Here is a 14,494-nt window from a genome sequence, read left to right as displayed (position 1 = left end):
CAATGTATATATTTAATATACGTAATGTAATTTAAACTTTTAACTGGGTGAAAGCATGAAACGTGCTTATGATGCTGTGTGGAAAATGTACAAAATTGTATCTATTCGTGAGCCGGCAGGAAACAAGCCGGCTGCAGGCTGGAGCTCCAGAGATAGTGCCACCAAGACATGATTGTTCCAGATTCTTCCAGTCCTGGTGTTTCCAGTTCAGCTCTTAAGTGCCCTCTGCTGCTCTGAGCCTAGCTCCGTGGGTAGCAGCGAGGACCTGGTAGGAATTTTGTAAAATACCTTCCCTGGGGGGCTTCCCTGGTGGCACCGTGGTTAAAGAATCTGCCTGCCAATGCAGGGGACACGGGTTCGAGCCCTGCTCCGGGAAGATCCCACATGCCGTGGAGCAGCTAAGCCCGTGCGCCACAACTACTAAGCCCGTGCTCTAGAGCCCACGAGCCACAACTACTGAAGCCCGCACGCCTAGAGCCCGTGCTCCACAACAAGAGAAGCCACCGCAATGAGAAGCCCGTGCACCGCAACGAAGAGTAGCCCCCGCTCGCCACAACTAGAGAAAGCCCGTGCACAGCAACGAAGACCCAACTCAGCCAAAAATAATTAATTAATTAATTAAAAAAAAAAAAAACCTTCCCTGGGCCTGGGAAGCCACCTTTCCAGTTAACTTGTAGAGAACCGCTTGTCCAGGTACTTGCAGACAGATCGGATTTTTCTAAGACACATACCCCAGAAGGAAGCGTGGAAAGGACAAGGCCAGGCCAAAGGTGGGGGCCCTACCCTGGGCCCCCCTGTGCTCCTCCACACATGCCAGAGCGACGGAGCCCATCGGGGGTCGGGAGCCTGCTGGTTGGATGGAGCTGTGGCCGCTTCCCAGGCCCAGCCGTGGGGCTAATGGACAGGACAGAATAATTAAATTCCATCTTTTTCTCTATCACGGATCACAGAGAAAGCCAGATATTTTTTCAAGAACTTCTGCCAGGAGTTTTTATTGAAAAGTAATTTGAGTTTCTTCTTGGAGAGGGGCAGCCTTGCATGGGTGTCACCGCTGTAGAAACACAAATCCCCAGAGGACCAGCTGCGCTGAAACTGCTCAGAGCGCACGGGTAGCTGGCCACCTCCACCCCGACACCAGCAGCCCCTGGACTGCAGAGCCTTCCAGCGATGTTCAGAAACCCCCCGTGGGGAAAAGGGACAACACTGGTGAGTGAAACCAATTCACTAATCAGTCACCTACAGGGTGAGAGGCAGAAATACCCTGGCGTGTGTCCCTCCCTTTATGAGTGAGGATGATGAGATTCAGAGAGGTTCAGCAATGCACTCAAGGTCACACAGCTTGTCGATTAAAGGCCAGAATCAGAACCCAGGCCTTCCATTCTCATAAGCCCATGGTGGGCTGGGCTAGGTGCCCTGGCTGGGGCAGCAACTCTCAACGTGATGTGAAAACAGTGCCTGGACCATGGCTGAACATGGGTGAAGTTTGTGATTTCTTCACCCCACCATGGCCCTAAAAACTCTGCTGACCTAACTGGCCAAGTCTGTCTTCCTCCCTCTCTACCTCCACATCCAGCCCAGAGTTCAAGATTGTTGGGTCTTGTACCATGGCTGGATCACACCCCAAAGCATCTTTGCCCCAATGGAATCTAAAGAGGAATTATTGGAATTATTACGTTAACTTAGCAAGGTTGACGGAATACAAAGACAGTTTATACAAATCAACCGTATTCCGGGACTTCCCTGGTGGTCCAGCAGTTAAGACTCTGCGCTCTCAATGCAGGGGGCCTGGTTTTGATTCCTCGTCAGGGAACTAGGTCGTGCACGATGCAGCTAAAGATCCCGCATGCTGCACGCCACAACTAAAGATCCCCCACGCCACAACTAAAAAGATCCTGCCTACAGCAGCTAAGACCCAGCACAGCCAAATAAATAAATAAATAAAATAAAAAGCTTGCCTTCAATTAAAAAGAAAATCAACCATATTTCTATCTATTGACAATAACATCATTCACAAAAAGCATCAAATTATCTAGGAATAAATCTACTGAAAACTATAAAACATCATTGAGAGAAATTAAAGAAGATCTAAATAAACGGAAAGATATGTTCATGGATTGGAAGGCCTTATATTATAGATGTTAACTCTCTCCCACTTGATCTATAAATTCAATGCAGTCCCATTTAAATCTCAGAAGGCTTTGTGTATGTTGTGTGTGTGTGTGCGTGTAAATTCGCAAGTTGATTCTAAAATATATATGAAAATGCAAAGGTCCAAGAATAGCCAAGGCGATCTAGAACAAATAGAACAAAAGTGGAAGACGTTTAGGGCCAGAAATGAGATCTAGTATAAAACTACAGTAACTAAAACACTGTATTATTGGTGCAAAGATAGACAAAGAGACCCACACTTACACATTCACCTGGTTTATTAAAAAGGCACATATGAGTACAGGAGAGAAAGGATGGACTTTTCAATAAATGGTGCTGGGTCAATTGGACATCCAAATTGAAAAGTGAAATAAAAAACTCTGACCCCTAACCCACACTACACATGAGAGTCGATTCCAGACGGATTGTAGATCTAAATGTTAAAAGAAGAACAATACAGCTTTTTTTTTTGCAGCGCAGTATGGCTTTCAGGATCTTAGTTCCCCAGACCAGGGATCAAACCCAGGCCCCGGCAGTGAAGGCTCCAAGTCCTAACCGCTGGATCGCCAGGGAATTTCCAACAATACCAGTGTTAGAAAAAATGGGTAACTTACCTTCATGACCTCAGAATAGACAAAGGTTTCTTAGGACACAAAAAGCACTAACATTAAAGAAAACGTTGATAAAATGGAGCACATTAAATTTAAGAATTTCTTTTCATCAGAATACATCATTAAGAGAATGAAGAGACCTATCACCGAGTAGAAGAGGTCCTTGGAAGACATAAAAACACAAAATAAGATGCCAAATGATCCACCTGCCAATGCAGGGGACATGAGTTTGAGCCTTGGTCCGGGAAGATCCCACATGCCGTGGAGCAACTAAGCCCGTTCGCCACAACTACTGAGCCTGTGCTCTAGAGCCTACGAGCCACAACTACTGAAGCTCACGCACCTAGAGCCCGTGCTCCACAGCAAGAGAAGCCACCGCAATGAGAAGCCCGCGCATCACAATGAAGAGTAGCCCCCGCTCGCCGCAACTAGAGAAAGCCCGCGCGCAGCAAGGAAGACCAAATGCAGCCATAAATAAATAAATAAATTTATTAAAAAAAAAAAATCTTAGTGATGGTGAAGAAATTAAAAAAAAAAAAGTGCTTCCTTGGTGGCACAGTGGTTAAGAACCCGCCTGCCAACGCAGGGGACACGGGTTCGATCCCTGGTCCGGGAAGATCCCACATGCCGCGAAGCAACTAAGCCCACGCGCCACAACTACTGAGCCTGTGCTCTAGAGCCCACGAGCCACAACTACTGAAGCCCGCGCGCCTAGAGCTTGTGCTCCGCAACAAGAGAAGCCGCCACAATGAGAAGCCCGCGCACCGCGAAGAAGAGTAGCCCCCCCGGGCTCACCACAACTAGAGAAAGCCCGCGCGCAGCAACAAAGACCCAACACAGCCAAAAATAAATAAAAATATAATAAATAAATTTTTTTAAAAAAAGATGCCAAATGGCCCACAGTCATAGGCGGAGGGGTCAACTCATTAGCCGTATCAGGAAATGCAAATTAAGCCACACCCACAAGAATGGCTAAAATTAAAGACTAACAATGTAGTATCGGAGAGAGTATGAGCCACTGGAACTCTAAGAGAGCGTCAGTGGAACGTCCATGGAATAACCACATTTTTAAAATGTGGCAGTTTCTAATAGGGCTGAGTAGGAGCAATGCCATCTCTAGATACAAAAATGAATAAATCCTTTCACCAAAAGACACGTGCAAGAATGAGCAGCGTTGCTCATAATAACCAAAAATTATAAATAATCCAAATTCCCATCGGTGGCCACCTGGGTAAATTGAATATTCACAAAATGGACTATTGACACAGTAAAAAGCGCACGCAAACCACGTGCGGCCGCGTGGATGAACTTCACAAAGATGACAGAGCCCCCCCCAAAGAGCACACACCGTGTGAGTCCATTTATCGAAAGTTCCAGCACAGGCAGGACAGGTCAAAGGCAGTGGCCTGCGGGTTAGCGGTTATCTTGGGGAGGGCAGTTACCAGAAGAGGCAGGAGAAGGGCTTCTAAGATGATGAAAATATTCTTTCTTGAGCTGGACGCTAGGACACAGGTGTGGTCAGTGTATGTAAAACATGTCAAGCTGCTGTCCTGCCCATCCTAAACACCAATCTGACCCGTCAGCCCCCAATGCTCCCCGATGCCCTGAGGACAACCCCCACCCCTGGGATGGGCTACTTGCCATGCTCTGAGCACCTCTAACTCTTCTAGGCCTTTAGCATTTGTCTGTCTTGTCATCGCATCTAGAAATGGCTTGCAACCACTCCACTGATGAGCGAATTCCTCGTGAAGCACCATCTCCTCCAGGAAGCCTTCCTTGACCACTCTAGGCAGATTCAGGCACCCACCTTCCCACCAATTGCCATGCATCCTGTGTACACCTTGCTGACAGCACTCGGCGGCGTGGACGGGGAACCTCTTGTGTACCCCTCTTCCCTGTGGGGCCATGTCTCACCCATTCTCGTATTCTGAAAAATGGGGGCAGAATATTCCTCCATCATATGGGGCTGCAAAGATGCTCGTGTGTCCTCTTGGGAAGCAGCAGTTTTGGGGAGGGGGGCGAGCAGATATGGAAGGGGACCCCCAGCTCATTGTCCAGGTAGCCTGCCTCGGAGGACCTCAGGGGGCCCCGGGGGAGGGGAGGGACTGCTCTCCTCCCGCAGGGGGCCGTCGGTCCCAGGTGCACCCTGGCAGCTCTGTGCCGGGAGCTTCCTCACTGTACACGGCAAGCGCTGCAGCCCCTGAGCAGCTGTTTTCCATTTCCACCAAAGTCAGGAAAAACGGAAGGGGTTTAAAGTAGAGATAAGGAAGATGTTTTGATGCTGAAGTTCATTATATTCTGGCTTGTGTCATGGTGGGAGGGGAGGAAGGGAGGAAACGTTCTCTTCCGATTTCACAAGAGCAGAGGGTCTGGCCCATGTGGAGCCATGCAGGTCATAATAATGATCAAAAGAAGAAAAAGCAACTGGAGTTCACAGAGCATTCAATCTGCCAGACGCTAATGGAAGGGCGAGACCTTGATGCACCGCTTTTCATGTAAATTTGTCTAATTCCTGCAACAGCCCAATGAGGGAAGAACCATTATTATCTCTGTTTTACAGATGAGGCAACCCAGGCACAGAGAGGTTAGGTAACTTGCCCAAAGTCACACAGCTAGTAGGTGCCAGAGGCTGGATTCAAACCCAGGGAGCCAGGGGCTGCCACTGGCTCTTAGCCATCATCCTGGCAGCCTCAGGAACTGGCCTGCTGAAAACGCCTGAAGTCCCAGCGGGCTCCTTGGAGCCCTGCCCTCGGTGGCCCCCACCCTGCTGTCCTCTGGAAGTCCTACCCCCAGGGTTGTGGGGTGGGGCTCCACAGCCTTTCCCCAGATGCCATCCTGGCCCCTCACCCCAGCTGAGGGCACCACGGCATTTCCTTTCTAAAACATCAGGGCCCTTGACTTCTGGGGGGAAAAGACAGGAATTAAATAAATGCAACTTTTTAAGAAATGAGACCCTTCCCAAAAGTGAGTAGAGGCCCGCTGCTATGTAGGGATGACATGGTCCCTTGGCCCCCCTTCCCCAGAAGGCAGCTGGGCCCTATTGAGAAGAAACCCAATCTGGCAGCGGCATGGCGTGGGGACTGCGGGGCCAGAGGGGCTGGCACGCAGGGACGGGCATCAGTGGCTTCAAGAGGGTCAGGGCCCTGCTGCTGGGGAGGGGGTGTGGGAGGGGGCATAGAGAGAGACCAACCCACAGGCCACGTCCCTGTACCAGAATGCAGACCTTCAAGGGTGTGCGTGGGAGTGAGCATGAGTGTGGATACACTCAGGTCTAAGGCAGGGGTTCTACATGGGAGTGTCTCTGCGCGTGGACATTTGTGTGCACATTGTGTTTGTGTCCCTGTCTGGTACTATTTCTTTCTTTCTTCTTTTTGGCCGCACCACACGGCATGCGGGATCTTAGTTCCCAGACCAGGGATCGAACCCGTGCCCCCTGCAGTGGAAGCGCAGAGTCTTAACCACTGGACCGCCAGGGAAGTCCGTGTCTGGTCCTATTTCTGACATGTGGGTGGAAGCTCAGAAGCATTCGCCATTTCCACGGGCCCCGGGGTTTACAAAGCCCTTTCGCATCTTTGACATCTCTTGGTACCTTTGTGGCCAGTGAGGCCCCACAATCCATGGTCCCAACTTATAGCTGTGTTAAGGGCAGCTCAGAGTGGGAGAGGACCTCCCCAGGTCGCACAGAACTGCAGCAAAAACCCCAATGTGTTCTGGGGAAGGCCAGGAACCCTCCCACCCCACCTACACCCTCCATGGGGACCCAAATGAGTCAGAAGAGGCTGCAGGAGGAGGAGCTCTTAAATCCAGGGGGCTGGTCCCCTGCTCTGGGAGCATATGCCTTCTGATGGACCAGGAATGGGGTCAGCATTAGGAACTGTGCTGTGTGTCCTCAGGCAGAGTTCAGCCCTCTCTGGGCCTCAGCTTCCCATCAGTCAGATGCAGGGATGGACTGGATGCTCCCTTTCAGCCTTTTGTTCTCTGAGTCAGTAACCGTAACTGGAGTCAGAAGGCACATCAGCTGGGCATCCACCTTTCCCCTTCTCTCTCCTGTGGGAAAAGGAGCCAGGCTTTGCTTCCTGCAAGCAAATGGATCATATCACGGTGGCCCATTCCCTGGCTTCTGTGGTGAAAGGTGATCCCCTGGGAAGCATCCTATTGGGCTGGAGAGGCCACTTGGTGGGTCCGGGCAATCCACAGCCCAGGTGAGGAGCACCCACCCTGGGCCCTCAGTTTTCCTCCACAATAAAATGGAACAATAGTCCCTGCCCTGTGTATTCACGAGGCCCAATCCAGACCTTTGCCATGGGCTTTGGTACTCGCGCTTGCGCAGGAAGGATATGCAGGAAGGGGCAGACTCTCCTGGGTCCATGCTGGGCGAGGCAGTTGCTTGGACATCCAGAAGCCGTCAGGAGGACAGCACAGCCGGGGAGAGCGCAGCGTCCTCGGGACCCTCCAGGCAGCAAAGATCCAGCCTTCTGGACAGCAAAGCCTTTGGTATCTGGACCATTTTGGAGAGAAACTCATCTGAGAAGTACTGACTGCCCAGCCCCCAGAGTCGGGGTATACAGCACACCTGTGGTATACCACTCACAGGGCACCCAAGTGTGGAGGGCGCTCACCCCTGAAATGAACGTCTCCACTGCACCCCTCCTTCCGCCCTCACTAACCACCGGGATTCCTGAACCCTGGATTCTGGGTCTGGATTCATGCTCTCCCTGAGTCCCTTCTGTGTTGATGATGACGTAGTAACGAAAGCCATACTTCCTGTGTATCTCTAACGCTCCTCGGGCGTCACCATGTGCATTACGCATCCTCCCCGTAGGTGTTTTGGTTCCTCTGTTACAGACGATGAAAACGGAGACTCTGAGAGGTTGTGAAGTTGCCCCAGGCCCCACAGGCAGGGGCAGGAACCAGATCAGAGATGCTCCAAAGCCAGCGCTCTTTCCTTAACGATTCCTGGCCACGTTGGAAACCTCCTCAGCAAGGGAGTTAGGACTGTAGCGTCGGTGAGTGCACCCAAGAAAAGTGTGTGCGCTTTAGTGCCTGGACCCTGGGGCCCCCCGGGGCTGATCCAGCCCTGTCGTGGCTGTGTCTCTGGACAGGTGAGTTATAGCGGGTGATGGCAGGTTTGTTTGACGCAATGAATGACTTTCTCATCAGCGCTGCTCCCAACGGGCCGTGGAGTGGCTTCCCTTCAGACTGGCACGGCTGGGGGAGGTCCGTCCCCAGAAACCCCCGGCATGAGACTGGAACAGCCAGAATCCCGCAGGATAAAGGACTTCTGGGTCCTTGGTTGGGGCTGAGGAGGGCCCCCGCAGCTGGGGGGCGCTTGGATGAAGGTGGCTGTGGGACCATTTGCTCAGCGGAGCGGTTTCCAGCCTTCCAGGAACATCCCTCAGGACTTAAAGGGGGTTTTATCACAACAGAAATAAGAGATCCAGTCTCTGCAGCCATTTGGGGGATCGAGGAACTGGGGGGAGGGTCATCCCTGCACATGTTTTATCTTTCAGGGTTTTCCGAGGTTTGTGTTCTTAAACTGAAGTTATTGTTTGAAGTGTTCTTCCTCTTTTTTCCTCATCCAGAAAGAAATCATAAATATCTCCAGGGTCCCACAGAGCTGGCAGGCGGCCTTGCCTGGATCTGAAAGCTGACACCAGGCACAGCCCAGGGAGACGAGCTCCGATTCCCGATCCTCTTGGACATGTGGCGTCAGTACTGCCACCATCACTCTGTGTCAGTGGGAAAGAATCGCTTTTAACAAGGCTCCAAGCCCAAGGTCAAGGTTCAGGGGCCATAAAGCAAAGCTGGCTGACAGAATATGGGAGGGGCTGCCTGACTCTGCTGGGTAGAGCGCCCACAGCCTTGGCCCCGGGCTGGGGCCTGCCCCTCCTGCAGCGCTGGTCCAGGCTCAGGAGAGGTGATGAGCTCTCTTGGGGAAACAGATGAGGTGCCCCAAAGACAGCAAGAAGGGGCCATAGTCACTTTGGTCTTGGGGCTTTCAGAGGAAAATGGTGGCAGAATTCAAAGTCCCCAGGCGGGAGGTCTGGACGGAGCAGTGCATCAGAGGAAGCCCAGGCAAAGAGGCCTGGGAATCAGCTCTGGCCTTTCCCTGCATGCACCTGGGCAGGCCCCTTCCCCTCTTGGGGTCTCTATCCCTCCAAAGGCAGGGGAAGGCCCAAGGTAGCTTCAGCTTCTATTCAGGGGTCATCTGGGCTCCAGGAAAGGCTTGGTGTCTTCATGCCGCCATCTGCCTCTTCATGGTTGTTTAGGGGAGCTGGGACGTGAGTGTGGGATGCTTCCTCTGACACCAGGTCTCCCGACTTCTCTATAAGAGGTCGAATCTCAGTCTGGAGGACCATGGGCCTGACCTCATGTTGGAGAGAGCCCAGAGCAGCAGTTATCAAATGCCCTTTTTTTTTGGCTGTGCCCCACGGCATGCAGGATCTCAGTTCCCTGACCAGGGATCAAACCCGTGCCCCCTGCAATGGAAGCACAGAGTCTTAACCACTGGACCGCCAGGAAAGTCCCATCAAATGCCTTTTTAAAAGGAAGAAGTCTTTTTCCTACACACAATGGCTTCTGGGACCCCAACAGGTAACAAATCAAAGAGAGGCTGCTCCGACTGCAGGGGGTGGGAGCCCAGAGCCCCCAAATCAGCCACCATCTGCCCCCTGGGTTCAAGGTGGGCAAGAGGTAGATGGGTCTCGGTGTCCCCACCCCTGGTTCTCAGACACCCAAGGGAACAGCATGTGAAGAGGCCCATCCCACGTCCAGTGGGGGACGTAGCGCCCACACAGAAGCTTCCTGCTTCGTGACAGGGGGCCGTTTGGACTCAGCTCCCCCAGGCAACGTCTGGGGCTTACATTCTTCCGGGCCTGGCCTGCCCCCTCCCTCAGGGGCCACCATGCACTGGTCAGCTGCCCCTCCACCCTCCTAGCCAGGAGTGGGTCTAGCTGGAGCCCAGGCCCACGTGGCCTCCTGTCGAGACACGGAGGGAGGAGGAGTGGGCAGGTGACAAGACTCCTGACTCCCAGGGTCAAACCTGGACTGCATCCTTCCCAACAGGAGGAGGTTGTCATGGCAACTAAGGGACCACTTGAGATGGGGCCCAGTCCCCTCATCAGGCACAGACCTTCACTGGGGATGGATTTTTCTGCTAATTGCCTGTAGTTTCCAGCTCCTGATCTGACTTTCTAGATCACAAGTCAGACACAAGCTGACTCTTTCTTAGAGACACTTTCCCTCCACCGACTGTCCCAATAGCTTAAAACACATTCGAACAACAGAAAGGCATTTGTGCAGGATTTATGGTGTTTGCCTAATAGCTCAAGGCTTAGTCATCTCTCTGGGCCCTGCCCCTCGACAAGAGATGAGGATAATCAAGGCCACCTCCTAGGGCCCCGAACCGGTTAGAGAGAATGCGGGATCAGCACAGAGTATGTGCAGAGAAAAGGCAGCTATTATCTGTACTCATATTAGAAAGCAAATCTCCCATACAATTGTAAAGACCAGAAGCGTCTTAGGGCTATCTCACCGGGCCCTTTCTTTTCACAGATGAGAAAACAGATCTGGGGTGGTAAGTGGTTCATGGCCACAGTCACACATTTGAGGTGGTGGCCCACCCAGGGCTAAAACCCAGTTCTGGGTTTGCACCTTTTCACCTTCCCAGGGCAGGCACCTCATTACTCCCCCTTAGTCATTTACACCATAGTAAGAATGAGTCCATACAGTACCACTGGGAGCACAACACCTTACAAAGCACTCTGCCATCCCTCTCTCCTGCCAGAAGAGCCTTAGAGGAAGATAATATAATCCCCATAATTAAGGAGGAGCAAGATGGTCCAGCCCAGAAAGGTAAAATGTGGCCCAGGGTCCGGAAATGCCAATCCTCCTTGCTCAGCGGCTCCATCTGCGTGCAGATTAGAGGAGGGGGATGAGAAACCTTCTGCTCAGGCACGGAGTGCGGTTACTGGGTCGGGGTTCTTATTGGCCACATTTTCCCGCATTCCAGATCCTGGTTTGGAGCAGCGGGAGAAGTTTCTTTTCCAGGAACAGGTCTCATGTCCACACTGGTCCTACCCCAGGCTCCTGGGAGCCCCGCTGGACTCACCAAGTGGCAGATGGGAGAAGGCTCGGGCCAGAAGCACAGCCATTGCAGAGGAGGTGAGGGGACCGCCAGAGGCTGGCCTCGGTGTCTGATGCCTGCTCCCTGCTCACAGCTGGGCTGCAGTATGCGGGGAGGGAGAGCCCAACCCTCCTCCCTTCAGCCTCTCTGAGCTTTAGGGATATGGGGGGCGGGGGGGCAGGCGGGCCAGGGAATCCGGCAGATTCCAAGGAAGCGGTCTCGCAGAACCCAAGGGCCTGGGGTGGAGGGGCAAAGAGTGGAGCGGGGAGGGGCTGGGGTAGGACCCAAACAGCACCGCTCTGGGACCACTCACCGTCCCAGCCAGAACCAAGTCCAAGGACGAAAGGAGTCTGAAATGAGCCTCCCTACTGGGAGTGTGGGGCACCCGGTCTCCTCTTCCTCCAACACTGCCCCCTCAGCCCCGTATCCAGGAGCCCCAAGAGGCAGCCGTCCAAGACTACAAAAGTCTGCCCATCTGGTGGGTGTGAAATGCTATCTCATTGTGGTCTGAATTTGCATTTTCCACACCACTGATGAGACTGAACATTTTTTCATGGGTTTTGGAGCCATTTCTCCCCAGCGCCTCCCCTCCAGCCGTGAAAGGCCTGTCCGTGTTCTTGACCCATTTATCTGTTGGATTTTTCTGTCTTTTCCATATTGATTCACGTGAGTTCTTTCTGTATTTCTGATACCAACCCGTTGTCAATTTTACGCATTGCAAGTATCTCCTCCCAGCCTGTGGCTTGTGTTTTTGCCTTTGGTAAGGCTGTCTTTTGTCAGAGAGAAGTTTTCCAAGCTACTTTTTTTTTTTTTTTTTTTTGCCACGCCATGAGGCATGCGGTATGGTAGTTCCCCTGACCAGGGATTGAACCCGTGCCCCCTGCACTGGGAGCTCGGAGCCTTAACCACTGGACCACCAGGGAAGTCCCCCAAACGATTTGCTTTTAATTCCTTTAAAGGTATCAGGTGGAGTCGTGATAGTTCCCTCCCTAACCCGTTCACAACTTTAAAGGGGCAATTTTAATGACTCACTCATACTAGCGTGATATTGACTTACTTGGTAGCTGAGTTCTACACGGCCAGAAGTTCCTTCCTCTACCTTGTTTCCCAGGAGTTTCCATCATGAATAGGTGTTGAATCGTATCTCTTAAACTGTTCGTGAGCTGAATCACATGAATAGATTTTCTAAATTCTCCTTGGTCACAATCTATCACTTTTTGTGCATGGACAGATTTAAATAGCTAATATTTTATTTCGGATTTTTCACTTGACTCATCTATAGCTCCAACCCAGAACCAACTCGGTGGTCCCAGAACTAGGGTAACTTTCAGTCCTGAACCTGTGGGAGGTTGAAGCCCAAGGCTTTGGTTCCTCAGGCTTATTTTTCCCCTTCCAAAGTCCAGACAGACAAGCTTCCTCGTTACCGTGAGCCATGGACTTTTCCTGTCTCTTCTTTCACTACGTCTCAGCTATTGCACCCTGTAACACAGGAGCCCACCCTTTCCCCCTGTTTTGGCTCAGGAATAAAACTTGGTCCCAGATTCCCAGGACCCACTTCCCCGCCTACCACGGGCAATCACAGCAACAGCGTCAGACCCTCTGCTTCCTTAGCTTACTGGGCACCGGAGCTTGAGGGGGCCACAGAGCCTGGATGGATCCTGCGGGCCCCCGCTTGGTCTCTGCCCTGGAGGGGAGGCACAGAAGCATCGGCAACCTCTTCCCTGCTTTTTTTCAAGCGGAAGTTCTATGTAAAATGTAAAAGAAATGGTTCTTGAAAATGCTGATGAATGAGGCAGAAGGATACAATCTTCCTCCTAGTCAACCAGCCGACCCAAGCACAGGGTAATAATACATAGTTCTTAAGTGCTGGTAGAATTCACAGTAGTCTGATGTGAAGAGGTCACCTGGGCCTGGATTATGGAGAGATTCTCAGTGTGTGAGCTCTGCCCTGGGTTCACACCTTTATGAACAAGGGTTCCTGCTACTGGCCAGAGCCAACTCCCTCGGGCCCAAAGTTCCTTATGTAGCATACACACATATATAATATATATATATATATATGTGCATATATTCATACACATATACACACATATATATCCCCAAGGACTGATGTCCAAGCTCTGAATGAGCGTGAGGAGTCTGATGCTGGGATCACACACACACACAAACACGCACGCACATACACACAGGCACATATACTCACAGCACGTGCAGACGCCCGCACACGTACACTATACATCATGGCACTCTCTGATACTCACAACGCGTGCAGACGCCCGCACACGCACACTATACATCATGACACTCTCTGAAGTCTTCCTTTTCCTTTTTTTTTTTGGCGGAGACTTGTGGCTCGTGGAATCTTAGTTCCCAGACCAGGGATTGAACCCAGGTCCCCGGCAGTGAAAGCACTGAGTCCTAACCACTGGACCGCCAGGGAAGTCCCTGAAGCCTTCCATATAGGACATTCCAGGTTGAGACTTGACTCAAAAGCCAAGAGTTGGGACACCCCTCCATCCAGCCCCGAGGCCTGTGGCATGTGAGGGTCTGGGGGAGCCCGGCAGAGACAGCGGCCAGCTCTGGGAGGCAGGCCTGAGGCTGTACGTGAAGGGGGAGGCCAGGTCTCAGCACCGATCAGCTCCCAGAGCATTCCCCAGATGGCAATGACCCTGGCAAATTCCGGAACACAGAACTGGGCACTCACAACTGCCCAACATTGGGAGAAATAGATAGTAAATGACCTCACAGATATTCATTTGGCAAACGCTGCCCAGGACCCTGGCACTGGCCCTGGCATTCAAGATTCAGGGAGTGAGAACACAGACCCATGGCCCTGGGAGAGGTAATCTACGGGACCATTATAACAGCGAGCCAAGGAAGCCAAGGGGGTGGGGCAGGGTAGTCAAGGAGGGCTTCCTGAGGGTGGCGGCCAGAATATAAAGAGTAAGTCGGAATTACTGGGAAGGGAAAATGGTACTTAGGTAGTTTCCAAATCTAACTTCGTTCATAATTCCCCAGACTGATGCCGGGAATCCAAGACTCCAGCTCAGGCGTGCCCAGGGCTCCATCAGGTGCCTATTGGTCCAAAGCAGCAGGATCTCTCACCGACCGTAGAACCTCCTTCCCAACAAGTGGGGCTGGTCTGCATTCCCAGGAGTCCATGATGGCTGTAACCACAGTTGGTCCCTCAAGGAACATTGAGGCTAAACTCCATCTTATCTAGATGGGGACAATGGCCCAGAGAGGGTAGGAATCTACCCAAGAAAGTCCAGTCAAGAGCACAGCTGGACCAGAGCCTGTGGCCAACACGCCAGCTCCAGAAGGGCTCAGGCCTCTGCAAGTTCTCCATCCTGCAGTTGTCCTCAGCCCCGTCGGGGTTCCCCAGGCTGTTACCAGCTCCCTTAAGGAAAGTCTCAAATTCTCTGGACAACGGGCTCCCCATCACCTGTGGTGTCAAGTGCAAACCCCTCAGCTTGCCCTTCAATACCCTCACAGAGTGGCTCTGGACACCCCCAGCCAGAATCCCCCACCTGTCACCTTCCCCACATCCTCCCTGTGCATCACATCGCATGGCCTGCAGTTCCCAGAGCAGAGCTTGCCCTTCTCTGGC

The sequence above is a fragment of the Tursiops truncatus genome, chromosome 15, assembly GCF_011762595.2.
Source record: "Tursiops truncatus isolate mTurTru1 chromosome 15, mTurTru1.mat.Y, whole genome shotgun sequence".
NCBI lineage: Eukaryota > Metazoa > Chordata > Mammalia > Artiodactyla > Delphinidae > Tursiops > Tursiops truncatus.
The sequence above is the reverse complement of the archived record's forward strand: the minus strand, read 5'-3'. Positions refer to the sequence as shown.